Source organism: Musca autumnalis, unplaced genomic scaffold, assembly GCF_047663935.1.
Source record: "Musca autumnalis isolate F117 unplaced genomic scaffold, ASM4766393v1 scaffold_4, whole genome shotgun sequence".
NCBI lineage: Eukaryota > Metazoa > Arthropoda > Insecta > Diptera > Muscidae > Musca > Musca autumnalis.
The window spans coordinates 131872212-131895129 of record NW_027411977.1 but is presented as its reverse complement, the minus strand read 5'-3'; positions in this window follow the sequence as shown (position 1 = coordinate 131895129).

Here is a 22918-nt window from a genome sequence, read left to right as displayed (position 1 = left end):
TTTTAATGATTGGAGATTTAAAATAAAATGAAAACTTATACGAAAACTTATATTTTTCTGAAGTTTCTGTTCAGAAAGTTTTTTTAAGAAAATTTTTCAATTTTTTTGTTTGGAGCTATACTTTTTTGGAGAGAAACTTCTTATGGTTTCTGAATTAATTCTTCATGTCATATCAATTGACTATTATATACGACTTCTGTAATGAATATACTTCATGTTTGTTATGTCATATTCGAGCTAAAAGCTCCTGAATACATATTTGTTGGGGAAAACACAGGCTGAGAGCACATATCTTTTTTTGCAATTTTTTCAGAAATCAAAATTAACGATTTTTTTGTTCGTTTCCAACCGATTACAAGTTATGATAAATACGTATAAAACTCTTTTGTACAAGAGTGATCCTTCTTGATTAATTTGCTTAATATTAGCGAATAATTATGTGGGGTTCTTTAAGGTTCGATTGTTATATGTCAAATTTATATAACATTTTAAACAATACATTTAATTTAAGAAATATTTAAATTCTAGTTCCAATAAGTTGCAAGAACTGAGTCCAGCAAAGTGTTTAATGTCATCGAGTCCAAAAAAGTCAACTCGTAAAATGAAAAAAAATAATGCTTCTTCTATAACAGCTGGAACAACAATCATGGAATTTTTTCCACTTAAAGTGTTTTGTCACGATTTAGCTAAGAGTTTGCCGAATGATTTGACATAGCCCAAACATGAGTTTTGTATTCTCAAACAGTACTGCGAGAAGGATCTATGAGTCGTAGTCGATTTTAAATTTCTGAAGTTTTTAATTGTCTTGTACAGACTCTATCACTTCTAGTAAAGAAGAAAATTTGGCGTTTTTATGACAAAAAATAATATTTTATTCTTAGATTATCGACACAATATCTAGATATAGAAGTCCAAGCTGCACTTGCGGATTCGAGTTATTCTTCTTTTTCGAGGTATACCTTCCAACACATTTAAGCCGTGTATAAATTAATTTTTCCTACTCGCGAATAGAGTTATATAGGGATCGGATTAAAAGAATACCCAAAATCTAATCTAAGATCTTCGAAATACTGAAAATCGTGCGATATCAAAAACAATTGCAATCCTCTGCGGTTGTAAAATTAAAAACTTTGATGTGGTTTTTATACCCTACACCACTATGTGGGGAGGGTATTATAAGTTGGTTTTGGCCAAAAAGTTTGTAACGCATCGAAATAATGGTCGTAGACCCATTATATACCAAAATTAATATCTCGACGAGCTGAGTCGATCTGGTTATGTGTGTCCGTCCGTCAGTCCGTCCGTCCCTCTGTCCATCTAAACCTTGTAATCACGCTACAGGTCGCAATTTTGATCGGATCGTCACCAAATTTGATGAGGGTCCCGGAGGGGAAGAAGCCTGTTGATTTTGGTGATGGTCGGATAATATTCAGGGGTCGAAATAGGCAAAAAACTTATTTGTAAATTTTAAAACAAAAAAATAGGTTTTTGAGAAAAATTTACGCACAAAAATTTCGTGTTTGGGCGCAGATTACTGTGATCCTGTGAGGGCTACAACCTCATGTTATACATTAAAAAATGCGAAATCACGAGTACTATAATCAAATAATAAGTTTTTAGGGAAATCCAGCTGCGCGTCCCGATTAGAGCAAAAATTCAAAAAACCCCATTTTTCTGGTTTCAAAATGTCAGCATCCGTTTGAGGTAGATACAGTGGATATATTAAAAATTATACATTAGAAACTTCAACTCTGAATTGTACTCTTTAACTTCTCCTTTGAGCATTAAGCTCTACATTGTGTTGTAAAACCACTAATTGGAAAATAACATAATGAAACTCGTTTTTTTCAACGATTTTTTCCGATTCCGATTTTACATTAGTACGACCACAGCTTCTGCTCAATTTATTATTTTAAGAAACCCCTCGGTGAATCGGGCTAAAACAGTTTATTTTACCGAAATGCGGTCAAAAGTTATGGTACAGTAAAACTGATCGCGAGTTACAATACCCCATACCTCAGTTTCAACATAAGTTAATTTTCTACAAAAAGCTTGAAATACCAAATTACAGCTACTTCGGTGAAATAATGAGGCTAAAAAATTCAAAATACCGATAATCGGGAGGTACCGTCCTTGACCTGTACCGGCAAATTTCTGAGAGACATTTTTGTAGCCCGGAAAAAGACTAAATACCAAATTTCAGCCACTTCGGTGGAATAATGAGGCTAAAACCTTCAAAGTACCGAAAATCGGGCGGTTCCGTTCTATGGAAGCTATATGAAGATGTTGACCTATACCGACTAATTTCAGGTGGAAAGTTTTATACCCACAACGAAGACTATGTACCAAATTTTAGCCATTTCTGTGTTATAATGAGGCTAAACCCTTCAAAACACCGAAAATTGGGATGTACCGTTCCATGGGGTGTACATTAAAGCGTGGACCGATACAGATAAATTTCTGGGAGAAAGTTTTGCATCCCAAAAGAGGACGAAATATCAAATTTCAGGCATTTTGGTAGTATAGTATAGCTAAAACTTTCAAAAATAGCGAAAATTGGGAGATATCGTCCTATGGGGACTATACCGACACATTTCATATGGAATGTTTTATAGCTCAAATGAAGACTAACCACCAAATTTTAGCCATTTAGGTGGATTATTAAGGCCACAAACTTCAAAATATCGAAAATTGGGAGGTACCGTTCTATGGGGCTATATGAAGGCCTAGACCTATACCGACAAATTTCATGTGGAATGTTTTATACCTCAAATGAAGACTAACCACTAAATTTCAGCCATTTCTGTGGAATATTGAGGCCACAGCCTTAAAAATACCGAAAATCGGGATGTACCCCCCTATGGGGACTATATGAAGGCGTGGACCTATACCTACAAATATACGGGGGAAAGTTGTATACCCCTAACGAAGACTAAATACCAAATTTCAGGCATTTCGCTGCGATAATGAGGCTAAAACCTTCCAAATACAGAAAATCGGGAGAAATCGTCCTATGGGGTCTATATCAAAACCTGGACCTATATAAACATTTGATGGTAGAAATAGTTCTTAGCCTCTGGAAACACAAAATACAAACTTACAACCTATCCTGTGGTCAAATGGGACTAATGCATTCAAAATATCTTAAAGTGACGCATACTAAACATGGGGCGTTATATGGGGGCTATACCAAAACGTCGACCTATATAAACAAAATTTAGTAGACATATTTTTTAGCCTCTGGAGACACAAAATACCAAATTACAAGCAATTCGGTGTATTTGTATGGGGGCTATACGAAAACGTGGACCTACATAGCCCGCTTTCAATACCGAAAGTCCTACATACATATAATAGATTTTACCAAAATTTCATCCACCTACTTCAATCCGTTCTGACGCTAGAGTGATTTTCACAGACGGACAGACGGACGGACATGGCTATATCGATGTAGAATTTCACACTGATCAAGAATATATATATATATATATATATATATATATATATATATATATATATATATATATATATATATATATAGTTTGTGGGGTCTACAATGATTATTTCGAGTAGTTACAAACGGAATGACAAACTTAATATACCCCCCATCCTATGGTGAAGGGTATAACAACACAGAAAAAAATGCCGTCGCTAACATATGTCCCAAACATGTTTTGCAGCAAACATATATGTGTTTTTCTAAGAGATTTATTTTTTATTTTTTAATTACTTTTTATTTACTTATTAATTCTTTTTATTTATTAATTCTTTTATTTTGTAATATTGTAACTTACCTTTTTTCTAAAGATTTTCACTGTAGTTGTTATCGTCTTGAAAGCATAGCAGAACAATATGAATCATATGTACATACATGTTGAGTCTATCAGAACTACCCTGTAGGAAATGTCAATAGTGAATCTATACTGACTTACTACTGACATTGTCAACAGTACTACTGACAAACTGTAGACAACTAATGTAATTTCCTATAGACATTTTGTATGAACGTGTCATTCGAAAGTCAGTACTGACAATGGAACTAGTATGTCAATAGTAAGTCAGTAGTTCCTGAGGAACCATGTGTTGACATTGGAGGTAGTGAGTCAGTATAGACATTGGTGGTAGTAAGTCAGTATAGACATTGGAGGTAGTAAGTCAGTATAGACAATGGAGGTAGTGAGTCAGTATAGACATTGGCGGTAGTGAGTCAATAGTACCAGATTTTCAATACTAAACTTTTTAGCTTATTTGGAACTTTTCATAGATAAAACAGCTATATAGTACGTTTAATAAGAAGATGAAGCTACACATTTGTTTAAATACTATATTTTATTAAAGAATAAAACAAATAATATTGAAAATGCTAAAAATGTACAAATTGCGTATTACAGTATTTTTATCTTTTTAAATGGCTAAGCCAAAGATTCCACATAAGTAAAAATTAGTAAATAAAGACAATGTTTTCAAGGCTGCTTAAACATTTTAACATATAAATAATAAAAAACGTTTTCGTTTTATTTTCTTGGCCAAGTCGCACCAATGACTTGTCTGCTTAAAATAGTTCTTCTTCTGTTGCACTTAACGTTTTATCAGGCGATTCGCTGAATGTTGATATAACATCTAGGAATTGAAAAGAATAAACATGTATAAACTTAAATAAAAAATATGTCCTTAAATTTTCTTGCCTATTACAGCTGTATAACATTGGAAAAATCTCACAATCGATTTTTGTCAAATAATTCTTCAACATTGTAATTATTATGTTTGGTTGCATTCAGCATTTCCAGCGAGACGGGACAATATATACATCAGGCTCCACAATCTTCTCTAAAGGTTCCACATAATGTCTAATTGTCGAAATTTCACCACAAATGTTGTTAGTCGCCTCAGAATTCGTACTTTGCTATAGAATTGTTTATTTTTCACATGTCTTTTATATTTTCTTTTGCTCATACTTGTTATTGAAATTATATGCCTTAAGTTTTCACGATATTTTATTGATTTTTACAAAAACACTGTTTTCACCAACCGCAAAAATCATTTTACGCCAAACAATTAAGAAAATTAAAAAAGGATGCTTCGTTGGGCTATCATCTGTCAATATACACAATGCTTCTTCTTTTTAAGGTAAAGGTGTCAATAGTTGACAACCTGGTGACAAAGTGTTGACTTTGTCACCATATTAGTAGACAAAGTGGCGACATGTCAACACATGACCCCACACTTCCTACAGGGTAGGTTTAGATATTAGACGTTGCCATTATATTAAAGAAATTACAAATTTGTATTGACGAACTTTGTTTTTATACTATACGAACTTTGTTTTTCTGGCACCAAACGCACAGTATTTCTTTAGTTTGTCGGTTTGTCAGTTAACTAACAACAATTGTTGCGACAGCGGTAGTTGTTTTGTGTGTGGTTTGTTAATAAGGCATTCCGCAGCTGTGAGAGCCCTGTTGTTACTGTCTTTGACCAAAATTCTCTCCAGCCATAAAATTATTTTCTAAACACAAAAAACCCAAACATATAAAATTGAAATATGTTACAAAATGTTGCAAACATATATTTGTATGGACACAAACAAATAGTTGTTTGGATCCAAACATATTTCTAACATATATTTTTCTGCGTGAATATATCGCTTTAAATAAGTAAAATTTAATTTTAAAATTAATGTTTTTGTGGCATTTAATTTAAAATATCAAAAGCAACAAGAAAATTGTTCATACATTTTCGGAAACAGCTGTCTTTGTTGCAAGTTTTTGCAAAATGTTGTTCGATAACTTTTTGCAAATGTTCTTGCTTGGGAGGGTAAAATTCACTGAGAGAGGTTGCTGGAAGTTTCTGAGTAATTATTGCTGGGATTGTTATCGTACACACCTAATGTTCTCAACAATTCTTCTGAACATTCTGAAACTCTAAAATGCTTATTTCATGTTGCTTCAGCGCTATTTTGTGTTATATCTTTTACAACATTTGCTTCAAACACAGTTTACGCGAACAGTTTATTCTCACATTTCACCACATTATTGACATATTTATTAAATGGTCGCTGAAAAATATACTGAAAACAACGCGATAGAGGCATTTTACAACATTGGCATGTTCTGAAGAGTTGTGTATTACATTCCATCGAATATTTTTCCAAAAGAAAACATTAAGAAAAATTAACGGTTTTGGAGATATGGTGCGAAATGTATACAATTCATGGAAATTTTCGATATTTTTTAAAAAATTTGAGGCAATAAATGTAGTTTTACGAGTTTATTATTTCTCCAAATATTTTATTCTTTCCCTTTTCTACAAATTTGCTTCAGAGGTCAGAAGAAGATTCGCATTAGCTTCAGAGATATAGCTCCGAAAACTTCATAAAGTCAATATTTAACCATGTTTAGATGGGGCCATAAAATCCAAGCTGGATGAGACACAACAAAACCTAAGTAGGGTTTTTGTCCTTTGGATTTGTACGTTCCAAAAATCGTCAGTTCAAATTGTTTGCACAAGATTACCTTAAAAATTTTGTACAGTGAAAACATTTTTAGAAGCGTTTTCTGACCTAGCTTGGACGTTTGGGTTATTTCATTTTAGTTCGGGATATTTTATGGTGGATGGTATAAAAAGTTTGACCATCAGCATTTATGCTAACGAGGGTATGTACACTTTCATACGGGCAAAATGTGTCTCATCAAAGTAATGGTTTTAGACCCCAAGTATGTTTGGACGAAATCCATTTCAGACAATTTGGAGTTGATTTAGCCATGTCCGTCCGTCCGTCCGTCTGGCTGGCTGAAGCGCACGATAACTCTCGAATGGATCAACCGATTCGGTCCAAAATTTGGCTTTTGCAATTTTTTGTACAAATATAGTTTAAGTTCGAACATGGGTTATATCGGTCCACTTCTTTCGATACCTCCCCCACAAAAGATCGAAAATATTCGGAAAATTTGTGCGCACGATAAATTTTGAAGGGGGTAACCGATTTGGTCCATACTTTCCACATTGTGAAATTTGTACTAGACTTAAATAAAGGTACAATATGGGCTTAATCGGTCCATTCCTTCGCGTAACTTCCACACAAAATTTCGCAAGAGTTCAGTTTAGAAGCTGCTCTCGAATCACTTTGATTTTTGCTGTAACAACTTGTATTCACTGCCCCCTATACGATGGTACAAGTTTCATCAGGGGCAAGTCCACACTTCTTGAGAAAATAGCCTGAAAGGTGCAAACAGGCCCTGTGACACTGTTTGTTGTGGTTGGAGCGGAAGATAACTCTCGAACGAATTTGCCGATTCGGTCTAAAATTCAAAAATAAAATTCGGTCCATACTTTTCATATCCTAATACATTTACCAGTTATAGATAAGTTTGAATATGGACTATATTTGTCCACACAAATTTTCGGATAAGTTCACTTTATGACCCGCTCTCGAATCACTTTGATTTTTGTTGAAGCAACTTAAATTTTTTTGCCTCAAGTTTTTTTCAGAGGCAAGTCCATACTTCTTTAGAAAACAGCCCGAAAAGTGTAAAAAAACCCGCTATGACATAATATGTAGTGGCTGGAGAGCACGATAACTCCCGAACCGATCAACCAATTTGGTCCAAACTTGGGATGTCCTAATATTTTGTCCAAATTTAGTTTAACTTCTAAAATGGCCCATATAGGTCTTTCTCTTAGGGTGCCAGCCTAAGTGCATTTAAGGCTCTGTTCGAAGATCGTTTGTAAATGTATATCGATGGTGTTCGTTGTGGTCATGTCTAGAACGATATTATGTTTTCCGTGGACAAGTCCAAGCTTCCTGGCGTACTGGTCCAAAATTTATACGATGACCTACTGAAGTGACTAGTGCGCGCGATATCTATCGAAAAGATATGACTTCCAAAATAATCCTTTAATCCTAACCATCATTTTTGTCGGCAAGTTTAAAAGTCCAAAAAGGGCAATCAAAATTATGAAAAAAAAACCCAGACATAGGCACACACAATGTGTGTGTCACATATATATCTCTGTCGGCAAAGCCGACTGATACTTTTTACCTGTTTTATTTGTTTTTTATACCCTCCACCGTATTATGGAGGGTATAATTAAATTTGTCATTCCGTTTGTAACACATCGAAATATTCATCGGAGACCCTATAAAGTATATATATTCTTGATCAGGGCAAATTTCTAAGTCGATATAACCATGTCCGTCCGTCTGTTGAAATCAAGATACAGCTCGCATATTTGAAAATAAAGCTTTGTAATTTGACATGGAAGTTTCTACTACTCCTAGGATGTTTGGTATTGCAAATGGTCTATATCTGTCCACGTTTTGATATAGCCGCCATAGAACGGTACCACCCGAATTTCGGTATTTTGAAGGTTTTAGCCTCATTATCACACTGAAATGGCTGAAATTTGGTACTTACTCTTCATTGGGGGTATATAACTTTTCCCCAGAAATTTGTCGGTACACCATAGAACGGTGCCTCCCGATTTTCAATATTTTTAAGGTTTTGGCCCCAATATTCCAATATTCCAATGGTTTTTAGTCTTCATTGTGGGTATAAAATTTTCCAACCGAAATTTATTTCATACAACCCAAATAGAACGTTACCACCCGACTTTCGGTATTTTGAAGGTGTGGCCACAATAATCCATCGAAATGGCACACGTTTGATATTTAGTCTTTGATGAGGGAAATCAACTTTCCCCTCTAAATTTGTCGGTATAGGTCCACGCCTACCTATCTCCGGTATTTGAAAGGTTGTGGCCACAACAAACCACGAAATGGCAGAAAGTTGGTATTTAGTCTTCTTTGGGGGTGTTCAACTTTCCCCCTTAAATTTGCCGGTATAGGTCCACGCCTTCATATAGCCCCCATAGAGCGGCACCTCCCAATATTCGGTATTGTGAAGGTTATGGCCTCCTATTCCACAGAAATGGCTGAAATTTGGTATTTAGTGTTTGTTTGGTATTGCTCCACGCCTTCATGTAGCCCCCATAAAATGGTACCTCACGATTTTTGATATTTTGAAGTTTGTGAGGTAAAAACTTTTCCGATTGAAATTCGTCGGTATAGGTACGCGTTTCGAGATAGCCCCCATAGAACGGTATCCCACCGCAATGACTGAAATTTTTTATTTAGTCTTCCATGGGGTTATTAAATATTCCAGAAGAGAATTATTAGTATAGTATATAAATATATATAAATTGCTGAAATTTGGTATTTAGTCTTCATTTGTGGTATAAAACTTTCCATACGGAATTTGTAGGTATAGGTCCACGCCTTCATATTGCCCCATAAAACGGTATTTCCCGATTTTAGGTATTTGCGGCTTTAATATTCCACCGAAATTGTATTTAGTCTTCGTTGGTGGTATAAAATTTCCCCACTGAAATTTGTCCATACAGGTCTTCTCCTTCATATAGCCCCCATAAAACTGTACCTCCCGATTTTCGGTATTTTAAAGGTTAGCCACATTGTTTTACCGCCATTGCTGAAATTTGGTATTTAGCCTTCTTCATAAACAAAAGGAAACTAATTGTTCCATTTTACTGCAATACAACTCGTGGTGGAGGGTATAACAAATTCGCTCCGGCCGAATTTAACGCAGTTCTCACTTCTTTTTTTCTTCTTAAATCAGGTTTTTTGAAGTTGTACTCCTCCCAACCAACAAAAGTTGCGTTTCAAAACCTGCAAAATTTTACTATTCGGTATTATTTTTCCAATTTTGTGCTAGAACAAATTTTCCGTACTCCAAAAGTAGCAAATCTTGAACTTCTCTTTAAACGAAAATGATGCTGAAAGACGCAATCTTCTGATAGTTTCTAGCAAACGAATTTGGATGAGTAGAAAATAGCAGCTCGTTTGCTGCGATTTGATTGGCGGATACTTTTATTTTGACATTTCGTTCGTTCGTTGTTTGCAATTTTTCCGTTCCCGTGTTTTTTTAATAATTTCTAATAAAGTTTTGACAGTTTGCTCTTTGGATATGTTTACCATTAGAAAAGTATAGGAGCAGGGTAAGAGATTAATTAAATTAATTATAACTTTTTTCTAACACGTGAAGGTTTTGTTTCCATATTTTGTCATTCCGCTTAGAAACACATACAAACATAAATACAATTCCACTGAAAAAATCCGTTTATAACATCCGTTGAATTTCTGTTGTCTTTTTTTAAGTTTGTAATGAGTATGAGTATACGAGTATGTATTTAGCCTTCGAAGAAATAATTAAGCGATGTTGCATAAAACAATTTAATTATTTTCAATTAGCTTTACCCCTTTAAAAATGTTCGCAAAACAATTATTTTATATTTCTTTTCATTTTACAGGTGAGTAATGAGTTGCAAATGAACTTGGTTAGTAGTGAAGTTGTTGGCAGTACGACTGTGATGGCGGCAGAGCTACATATGTACAGAATCCAGTTTGTACTTTTATTTAAAAAAAAAAAAATTAAAAAATTATGTTCGGGCGGGCCGAACTTTTTATACTCTTTACCATAAAATATTCTCATACTAAATATGAAATATTATTTTCTTTCCTGTCCAGAATTTTAGCCGGAAATATTTTGTGACCACGGATAGCTAACTAAGGTAAAAAATGCATCTAAAAATGTCTTCAATCGGGCGGCACCTTTACTGGGGGCTATATCAAAGTGTGGACCTAAGTTTAATATTTTTGGTGGAGAAGTTTTGTGACCATTGAGAACCTCAAATGTCGAGTCACAGATAGTTCGGCTAACAAATGTAGCTATACTCCTCAAAAACCTAAGATCGGCTAGTAACTTTATATGGATCTATATCAAAACCTCAAATGTAGAATCACAGATAGTTCGGTTAACAAATGTAGCTAAACTCCTCAAAAACCTAAAATCGGTTAGTAACTTTATATGGGTCCACATAAAAAATGGACCCATTTTGATCATTTTTGGTGGAGAAGTTTTGTGAAAAACATTGGGAAACTCAAACTTCAAATTACAGATAGTTCGGTAAAAACATATAGTTGAAATTGACAAAATACCTAAAATCGGAAGGTGCCGTTATATAGAGCTACACCAAAACGTGGACCTATGTTGACGGGTTTCGATGGAGATGGGGCTATACCCAAATTTGGACCTATGTTGACAATTTTTTTTGACGGGTTTCGTTGGAGATGGGGCTATACCCAAATTTGGACCTATGTTGACAATTTTTTTTTTTGCAAATGTTTGGTGGAGATATTTTGCGACCGCTAGGAACATCAAATGTTAAATAACAGGTAATTCGGTTCAAAATGCAGTCAAAATTCTCAAAACACCAAAAATCGGGAGGCACCGTTATATGGGGGCTATATCAAAATTTGGACCTATATTAACAATTGTTGGTGGAGAGGTTGTGTGGCCATTGGGAACATCAAATGTTAAATTACAGGTAATTCGGTAAAAAATGTAGCTAAAATCCTCAAAATACCGAAAGTCGGGAGGAACCGTTATATGGGGGCTATACTAAAACATGGACCAATGTTGATGGTTTTAGGTAGAGATGTTATGTGACCACTAGGAATCTCAAATGTAAAATTGCAGGTAGTTTGGTCAAAAATGTAGCTAAAATCCCCAAAATACCGAAAGTCGATATATTGGCGCTATACGAAAACGATATCGCCCATCTTTGAACTTGACCTGCCTATGGAAAAAAAAATAATCGGGATACAGCTTCTCCTTTTTCAATGAATTCCCAGCGACCCCAAACATTTGTGCAAGAATTCTACTTTCTGTTACAAATTATGCATTTAGTGGAATGATTCTTATTGAAAATGTAACGAATTTTCATTCATGTTTTTCGAAATATTCAATCAAATGTGAAAAAATAATAGTTTTTTAAATTCCAATAATTTATAGATATTTCCTTATTTTGTTTACATTTTCCGCTGACACAAACATTACAAACAAAAACAAATTTCTATGTCGTTTTTGTTGAGTTGTGTTTGTAGTAGTATTTACTTTACCTTCTTTGTTCTACCATGGTTGGAGGGTATAATGATGACAAGTAAGAAAAGCGTTAAGACGGCTTTTCTACAGGGGCTATATGAGGACGTGGAACTATACCAACAAATTTCAGGTGGTGATTCTAGCACCCTCAACGAAGACTAAATGCCACATTTCAGCCGTTTCGGTCGATATCGATATTGAAGCCACAACTTGCAACATAACCGTACCGCTCAATGGAGGCTATATCGAAACGCAGACTAGTATAGACCATTTTCGATATCAGTAGATGTCATCATTAAAGTACGAGGGTACTTATAGTCGGAACGGAATTAAGTCCCAATTTACATTGGTCGAGTTTACTTGCGGCAATTGTCAGTTTGTGGGTGAGAGAGGGTGTTGAGAGGCAAAGGGTTACCATATGCCTCACCTCTCTCTCCATCAAACTGACAATTGCCGCAAGTAAACTCGCCTAATGTAAATTGGGACTAACCAAGAGAGAGAGAGAGAGAGAGAGAGAGATCTTAAGAAGGATGGGGAAGTGGAATAGTTACCTCCATAATATAGAGGGTATTATTACAAATGTCATTCCGTTTCTAAAACATCGAAATATTCCTAGCAGATCATATAAAGTATATATATTCTTCATCATTAGAAAATAATTCATTCGAAACTTAAAGATAGATCTTTATAATTTGGTGCAGAAGTTTCTATTACCCCTAGCATTGAAAATGGGTTATATCGGTCTAGGTTTTGGTACCTCCCGATTTTCGGTATTCTTATGGTTGTGGCCTCAATATTTCACCAAAATGACTGAAATGTTGTATTTAGTCTTCGTTTGGGGGGTATACAACTTTTCACTTGAAATTTTCCGGCATAACACAGTCGTGGCTATGATATTTTACTGTAGAAAATATATATAGTTGTAGGCTATGAAGTTAGAAACTTCCAATTTTTTTATTCAAAATATAGTGTGCAGAAAATTTTGAAAATGATTTTTCATTCGAAAAGTAAAAGAATAAAGATGTGTCAAAGATTTTCAAAACACGATCTTTTTATACCCTACACCACTATGTGGAAAGGGTATAAAACACCGTGTAACACCGCGAAATATTCGTCGGAGACCCCCAATGTGGTATACCAATCTTCATATCTCGGCGGGATAAAGCGATTTTGAGATGTGTGTCCGTCCGTCCGTCCGTGTGTCCGTCTGTCCATTATAAATTGTAATCAAACTCCAGGCCGCAATTATGGACCGATCGTCACGAAATTTGGTATGGAGGTCAGTTTCACATCAGAATAGATCGCTATTTTAATTGGTGATGATCGTGAAATATTTAGCGGGTGAAATGGACAAAAACATAATTTTTATCCGATTTTGTAGCTGCTCTGTAGGTCGCAATAATAGTCCGATCGCCTCGAAATTTTAAATAAGGTAAGAGTATATGACAAAGAAGATGCTTGCAATTCGAGATGCCGATCAGATAATATTTAGAGGGTTAAATGGGTTTAATAAACAGGGTTTAATAAACAGCTTATATCTTTTATCCTGAAAAACACATTCCTCCCTCGTGAGTTATATTTGGAAAACGATCTCTTGACCTTTCCATTGATGTCAATTATGTTTATGTACGTGATCAGATAACAGAGTTACAGCCTAATATATCCAGTTTTTTGCTTGTAGTGTAATCATAAACACACTGGAGGTCGCAATTATAGCTCAATATTCATGAAATTTTGCACGAGGTAAGAGTTTAGGTTGAAGAAAATGTCTATAATTCTGCATCTGTAGAGAACCACAATTTCCTCCCATGCTACAAATTGTCTCTATCATGACAGAGAAATTTTTAGTTCAGTTGTCCAATTGGATGTTTTATACAATTATTACAGTATGGGGTCCTCTAGCCACCTATTTTATACCTCAGGAATTACAGTAAAGGGGATACATACAAAATAGACCAAAGATGTGTCTCATCGAAATAATGGTTTTAGGCCCCAAGTATGTTTGGACGAAATTCGTTTCAGACGATTTGGAGTCGATTTAGCCCTGTCCGTTCATCTGACTCTCTTACTGTCTAGCTGGCTGGTGCGCACGATAACTCTCGAACGCATCTACCGATTCGAACCAAATTTTATACTTCGTAATATGTTGCCCAAGGGAGATGAGAGAAGTCTCCCTTGTCCCGTATGGGATGTTTGTGGAACAATTATTATAATATTTAGCCCAAACTTAGTTTAAGTTCAAATATAGGCTTTATACGTCCAAATCTCCCCCACAAAAGTTCAACATTTTTTCGAAAAAATGTGTGAACGATAACTGGCGAAGTGAGCACTCGATCGATAAATCGGGTAAGACTATATCGCTCCACACCTTCGGGTACGTTCCGCACAAAATTCGGAAAAGTGAAATGTAAGAGTCCTCTCGAATCGTTTGAATTTTTTTCAGCAAATTGTCCTTGCGGTCCCCTTTACGATGGTACAATTGCAATAGCAAGTTCATACTTCCTCAGATTATGGCCGAAAAGCTCCAAGAAACAATGGAAAACAAACAATAAACCTAAATAAAATGGTTAGTCCGCAAGATAACTCTCAAAGGGATTTTCTGATTGGTCCAAACTTTGCACATCGTATTATTTCATTCAGTCATGTATCAGGTTGGAAAATGGACTATATCGGTCCCGTCCTTCGAGTACCTCCCACACAAAATTTGGGAAAAGTGCAGTTTGAGGACACGTATCGGATCTACATATTTGAATTTTTTGAAGGAGGGTCTTTTCGCGGTCCCTATTGCAACGGTACAACCTTTCCGGGGTTAGTCCATACTTCCTGAAATAATGGTCTAATGGAGGGACAAAGGAAGCTTCTCTAATATCAATGGATTCATATTATGTTATTGATCTGTGACCTAGTTTTTATCGCCGAGTCCGAACGACGTGTCTTTTGTTGCCACATGTAGAGACTTTTTCATGGCTGAAATACTCAGGAAATATCGCCAACATTACTAAGGGGTATTCTACCACCGTTGAAAATTTGATGTGGGCAGGCCTGGGAATCGAACCAGGAAATTCAGCGTCCAAGGTGGTTGAATATAGCTAGTTCCTAGAGGTAGTGGTGTAGAATATCAAATGGTCGGCCCGTCCGACTATAGCCTTTGCTTACTTGTTTTAATTTATGAATCATTTATCGTCATATACGGAAAATACGCAAGGACACCTTATCATTTATATAAGGAAATAGAGCCAAATTGTGACTGCCGATTCTTTGGGGAATCGGCGTATCCCAGATCAAAAGAACATATCAATTCCCTGAAAACCTTTATATAATTTTTCTAATTCAAGGGATTATCGAATCCCCGATTTTTAAAGGATTAAATATACAAGAATCTTAGAGGATCACATATAAAATACGGATTTAACAATATAATTGCTGAGCCGGATTTGTCAATTTTTGTGTATAAAACCAGAGGCAACGAAAGTAATTATATAAAATAAGACCGAATTCCACTAAAGCGGGAACCAATCTTTTCCGAAATAACGATTCAAAAGAGAACACTCTTTGAAGCCATTTTAAAATTAGAATGTTCTACACATAACTATATCAGTTCCAATTAAATAACGTGATACCTGATGGCTACATAATCACAATATGTTATATTAATCATACGACCCTCAGGACCTTGGAATTCCAGTTTTGAATTTTTATCTTATACTATGTTTACATTTACGAAATCCACTCGATTTCAACTGTCAATTCCATTTCTCAAACGTCAAATGAAATCGAATCATTTTCAGATGAGTTTTTATTTGACGTATACGCAAAGGAATTGACAGTTGAAACCGAGTGGATTTCGTAAATGTAAACATATTACATTTTGTTTTATACTCATTTTAATTTCCACATACGAACTAAGCAAACTTAATCCTATAATTTAAACCAAATCACAGGTAAAAGCATGAATCGCTCAGTGTCAACTGGCCTGAGGACAACGCGAAATTTAATTGGTGAGTCATACCCATTTTACATTACGTTTGTCTTAGCTCTCTTCATTCACTATTAAATAACACTTATTTAAATGTCGATTGTTATCTTATACGAATTACATAATCGATTTATATATACATCGATAATAGTTATAACTTGAATCTTTTTTTTCATCATGTTTACAAGGATGCAATACTGTACTATTATTCCATAATTACTCAATTTTATATGAACTCTACTTTTAATATTCACTATTGTTTACTTGAGTTTTAAATATAAATACAATGAATTGTTAAGTGTTCATTTTTCAATTGCGAAAGGTGAAGGTATTTTTAGTTCAGCATTGTTGGGTGGCTAAGCTGAAGCGGTGCCACTGCTTATAAAGTAATATCATCTTCTTTCAATTCCCACTTACCTTTTCCCAGTTGCCACTATTATTTCCATTTCTATTCCTTCTTCTAAAAGATCTACCTTATTTTACTTTTATGATGACAAAACCGAGCCTTCTTCTGAAGGAAAAGAACTGCCCCAAGACTCAGCACGGCCGGGGCAAGGAGGTATCCACTTCTGGAGGAAGTAGGGCCCGAGTCATTCGTTACAATGGGAAGGTTGGACAAAAGTGCTTCCAGATAATATATCGAACTGACATTTTTATCAATGGGTACTAGTGGCCTATAAACACACTTACAAAAATATTGTGGTCCTAGGTCCAAGTTTTCTCGTGATTCTCATGTAACGAATCATCCTGATTTGAAGCATTTTACAATTACCAACAGGGTTTCGGAGTCGGAGTCTAGCAAATTTTGCTGGAGTCGGAGTCGTGAAAAAAAACTCGACTCCGAATCCGAAAGCATTTCCTATTTTTGAGATAATTAAATTAATTTTTTTTAATACAATCGCGATGATATATGTTGAGACAGAAGAAAATGTTGGGCAAAATTGATCTTTTTATACCTTCAGCCTTTAGGCTAAAGAGGGTATATCACAAATGTTGTCAAATATTTCATATTCCATTTCAAATTTTTTTTTTCGCGCTACATCAAAGATTTTTGATACATAGGTTAAGAAACAAATTCCCAGCACGAATCCGCTCGCGAGCCAGTTTTTTGTTGATGCGGACAAAAGTTATGGCGTTTTTATTTTCGTTTTAAAGAAAAAATTATTATAAAAACGCTAATTATTTTACCGCGAGCAATTGCTACTAAAAAGTTATCTGGAAGTGGCTTGAGTTAGTAGATTGCAAAATATTTGTTAAATGTTACTCAATACTCGCGAAATGTATAATAAATTTATAAATTATTGAATGTAAGGCAACTTTTTTCAAAATAAAGTTCCATTTACCCGCTGTAAAATTACGAAAAAATTCGTATGGAAGCAAAACTACACGCCGAATTAAATGAGACTCAATCATACAGATTGGTATTATAGTTTCGACGTCACAGCCAAAATAAACAAATTTTTTGGTTAAAATTTTTTTTTTTTTTTGTTTGCAGCAATATTTTTTCACATTCATTATGTAGTATAAAATTTTGGAAAAATCTATAGGAATACTTCCTTCGTTTTGCTTAAATCTCCCACTAAAATATACGGATTTTGCTTTATAGACATTCATATAAAAGCTTTCCTATTGAGGAAGATAATTGGGTTGCTGAGGATATATTTCAAGGCTTCTGAAATGGAAATAGAGGTCACATAACCCATTTTAATTTATATACATTTTAAAATACGTGTAAATCGCGCAATTTTCAAAATCATTTTGTCCGCATGTGATTTTCATGTACAGCAAGACCATATCTTTTAATTTGTATATATTTTTCGAAATTTAATTTGGAGGCTAAGATGTAGCATCGGCTGCATATGATTTTTAGAATAATGTTCGCACAAAATTTCCGTATTTGGCTGCAGATTTCTATGAAGCTGTGTAGACTACATTCACGACACATATATCAAATAACTCAGAATCGCGAGTTCTACAATCCTATATACGATTTTTTGAAAAACCTGTTTGCGGAATGAAATTAGAAGAAAATGCCCAAAAACACTGTAAATCTGGCTTCAAAATGTCAGCATCATTTAATGGAAGAAGCAGATCAAATTTTGAAAAGTAATACATTAGTCAGATGATCCTTATTTAGTTTGCTTCTCTTTTACTTTGATATGAAAATCGGGAAAAGTTTGGTTTATTCACAAATCAAGAGAAAACAAAAAAAGACACGTTGGCTTCAACCCATTTTTGTCTATTTTTATACCCTTAGCCTTAAAGGCCTGCGTACATAAGCCGCTCTGCCTGATTGCCTTGCTTTCCTGCTTCATTTCTGACGTAATAAAAATAATAGAATAAAGACGAAATTTTGAACTAAGTTGCCATCAGTTGGAAATTGGGTCGGCCTTCTTTGTTCTTTTATTTTTTATTGAAGCAGCAAAGCAAGGCAATCAGGCAAAGCAGCTTATGTACGCAGGACTTTAGGCTAAAGAGGGTATTTACACTTTGATACGACCAAAAATGTGCCTCATTGAAATAATGGTTTTAGACCCCAAGTATGTTTGTACGATATCCGTTTCAGACAATTTTGAGTAGATCTAGCAATGTCCGTCCGTCTGTCTTTCTGTCTGGCAGGCTGGTGCGCACGATAACTCCCGAACGGATCAATCGATTCGGTTCAATTTTTGGGTATCGAAATATTTTGTCCAGATTCGATTTAAGTTCGAAGATGGGCCATATAGGTCCACTCCTTTAGGTACCTCCCCCCACAAATGTTCAAAAATTGTCGCAAAACTTGTGCGCACGATAACTCTTGTAGGGAATAACCGATTTGGTCCATACTTTACACATCGTGTAATTTCTACCAAGCTTAGATGAGGTTCCAATATGGACTCAATCGGTCCACTCCTTCGGGTACCTCCCACACAAAATTTCGGAAAAGTTCAGTTTAGGACCTGCTCTCGAATCGCCTTGGTTTTTGTTGTAACATCTTGTATTCACTGTCCCCTATACGAAGGTACAAGTTTCCTCAGGGGCAAGTCCATACTTCCTGAAAAAATAGCCTGAAAGTTGAAAAACAAACCCTATGGCACCATGTTTATGGGTGGAAGCGCAAGATAATTCTCGAACGGAAATGCCAAAATTTGGCCTTCGTAATATTGATTCCAAACTTACTTTATGTTCGTAGATAAGCCATATCGGTCCACTCCTTCAGGTACCTACCCCACAAAAGTTCAAAAATATTCGGAAAAATTGTGCGCTCTATAACTCTTGATGGGACTGGCCGATTTGGTCCATACTTTACACATTCTCATAATATCTACCAGATATAGATCAGCTTCGAATATGGACTATATTTGTCCACTCCATCCCGTACCTTCCACACAAAATAAAAACCCCCTATGGCACCCCCATGGTCTATGTCGGTACATTCCTTTAAGTACCTTTTCCGCAAAATTTTTAAACTTTAATCGCAATCAACATTTTTGTCGGTTCATACGACCAAAATTTTGAAACCGCCTAAATACATAATTTTTTGTGAAAAAAGTGTTTCAATTTGCACAGGCTGAGGGTATATCTCTGTCGGCAAAGCCGACTGATACTTTTTTACGTGTTTAACATAAATATAGCCACAGCTTCCACGCAAATTAACCTTGGCTTCAACTATGTTAAATTTTCAAAAATATTGGTGATATACACTTTGATAAGTAAAGTAAAAAAATCGATTTCAATGAAGTAAAGACATTACATACTAATAACTAAAAGTATTAATAATATATAAAATTAAAATAAAATAATAGATCTGTTCCTTTACGTGCAAGAATCTTCAAGTTTTACCACTTTTTACTCGAAAAGGGTTCCTTTACTTCAGACACCATACAATTCATATGGGTACAGTTTATAACTTCTACTACTTTTGCCGGTTTTACCATTTTCAAAAGTAAAGGAACAGACCAAATATTTTTGTTATGTATTCTTAGCTTGTATTATTATATAAAATTAATTTCTTTATGTTTATTTTCCTGACCATGTTTCTTAATATAAAAACGTACATAGAATAAAATTTTTAACAATAAATACATCAACAATAAAAAAGCTAACTTCGTTTCTGTTTCCAATCCATTTAAAGGTTTAAGGCAGGGATGTAGTCAGAAATACATCTCGGCACCAAAATGGGGGTTAAAACTTGATATTTTGTAAGTAAAATATACAAAAAATTTCAGAGAAATTACCATATTAAAAACATTTACATATAAATAGTCTTTAACATATCGATAGGGATCCCATATTCAGTAATCTTTTTACTGCAATTTTTGTCATTCTCGGAGTCGACTCCGGGGTCGCAGTCGTGAAAATAAGTGGCCTGGAGTCGGCCAATTTTTACCTCGACTCCGAAGCTCTGATTACCAACACATTGTTCAATAGAATTTTCTGTAAACAGGTATCAGTAGTGGGATTCTGTAACTCATTTTTGCTGTTACCGACAAAAATCGGTAAAATTAAATCGCAAAATTATGACTAAAAACATAAAGAAAAGTTGGCATCACTGTTTGTGTCGGTAGAGGCTAGCGACTACTTTTTATTCATCGTTAACTTACCGAAAAATTTCGTTAATTATCGAAATTATAAGCATTTTAATTTTACCGACAATTATCGATAACAGCAAAAATGAGTTACAGAATCCCACTACAGGAGTTCTTCTTGCATACAAACCTCCCCGCGACAAATGTTCAGTATTGGTCCATGATTTGGTATACTCACATACGATTTACATCCCGATTTATTTCGGCAGATGTTAAACAAATGTTCAAACCCAATTGGTTTTAATAATAAACTCTGAGTTCAGAAAACCACCATATAAAAATGTGATATCGGTCCAATTTTGACCACAGCCTCCATAGGGTTACCATCAATTTTTCGGTACTTTATAAGATTTAATCACCTTTTTCTGCAGAATTGTCTATAATAACGTATTTTTTGTTATCAGAGCGGGAAAATTTTTTACGTTTTTGCGTGTTGCAACATTAGAGTGTCCTAAAAAAAAAAAAAAAAAAAAAAAAAAATTTTATTACAGTGTATACCCCTCAAAACTTTTTATTTTTCTTTCACGAGTTTTCAGTGCGGCTCTAAATTGCCATGATAAAATAAATCACTAATAGCACAAAAAGTATTATATTGAACATAAATGTAAGAAAGGATACTAAAACTGCCTACAAATATTCCAAAAATATAAATTCAGCACCTAAAACAGAGTTACATACAGTTCGTTTTGTTGTAATTTTTATTATAATAAATATTTCAAATAAATAAATTATATTTAAAATAAAAGCTTTGCATATTTATTTTGTTCATGCTTAGACAATTTTACTTTCTTGCAATTAAGTTCACTTCTCATTGTATATGCGTTGTTTTACAAGTGAGCGAATAATTTATAATGTGGATACCCAGAAAAATATTCGATGCCATTCAATCATGGGTGCAAGTGATCTGGCATGTCATCTTTTTAGCATCTTCATCGATGAATTTTATATGAGCGTGGATCCCAAAAGATGCTGTTTATTTTTGGATCTAAAGCATGTCATTTACACCAATGCTTTTACATTTCATTTTCACCAATGCTTTGGCATGTCATTTCCACCAATGATTTGGCATGTCATTTTCAGCAATCATTTGCAATGATATTATCATTACGACGAGTGTTTTAACAACGTTGGTTCCGATTTCGAATCTCCGACATCAAGCCTATTGTAAATAGTTAATCTTATATATTTAGAAAAATGTGTATAAATAAAAACACAAAATTCATCTCTATTGGATCGATGGAATGGGTTCAAATGCTAATGAAAAGATCGGATTTCCTTTGCATTGATTCAAATGAAAACATCGGATCTTTCACGACTTCGTTTGAATAAATGCAAAAGATGCCATGAAATCACGTCATCGTATGGAACCCCATCTTTCAAATTTTGCTGGGTAATAGAAGTAAGGCAAAACAACAAAAATCATTTATTGTTTTTCATTTCTCTCGGAAAAAGAAGGTGAACCATTATTTAAGCCACACTGTGTAGATGTAGATGTACGAGTATTCGGCGTTTATTTGCTACGAGTACTACATTAATGTGAAGATGAAAAGAAAATTGTTAAACGTTTCTGCTTCCAATTTATCGTATACTACATGTGAAAACATATGTATGTACTATGTATGTACATATGCATATACATATACCCATAACATACTTAATCGTACAAACGATTTGAACGATTCACCATAACTACTTGTCCTTCCAACTCAAAGATCGTTGTTGCTGTATGAAACAATTGCAACGGAACAATGGTTGAGAGTGCCCCTAATTAATATAAGTGGATGTTGTTGCTTCAGTGTAATGGAAACGAAACAAATACTTTTATACACTTCAGTACACACATTCTTACATTAAGTATATGGCAAAAACCAAAAATGTTTTACCACCGATGAATCCGAGTTTCACCCATTCAGAATTCGCGAAATGTTAACATCTATATATATAAAAGAGCTTAGTGATGACTGAAGGAGTGAGTGACATGTATATCATTGCCCAGATGAAACCGTTGAAGCCAGAAAGCTGAAATTTTGACTGTGTGTTGCTGTCGGTGTGTACGGATGACATAAGGCTGGGTTTTTGGAAATTCGACCTATAAAGCGCTCGGCACATACGGTGCGTTGTGCGTTGCGTTACAACAACCACAGGGCTTAAGGGTACAAAAAGTACTAAATATGGTACCCTTTGTATTACGCAAACGGGAAGAGCTAGAATTCTGAAATTTGGAATGAGGGTAACTGATGGAGAGATGTTCCAAAGGGTTTTGGGATTGTATATTTTGAACGGATTTTGGTAGAAACTTGGAATTTGGTATGGAAATGAAGGTTGGGAAGTGGTGTTTATAAAAGAAAATGGTTTGTGAAATTGGTACTCATGTGTACGAAAAGTACTAAATGGTACTAAATTTAGTACAATTTGGATTT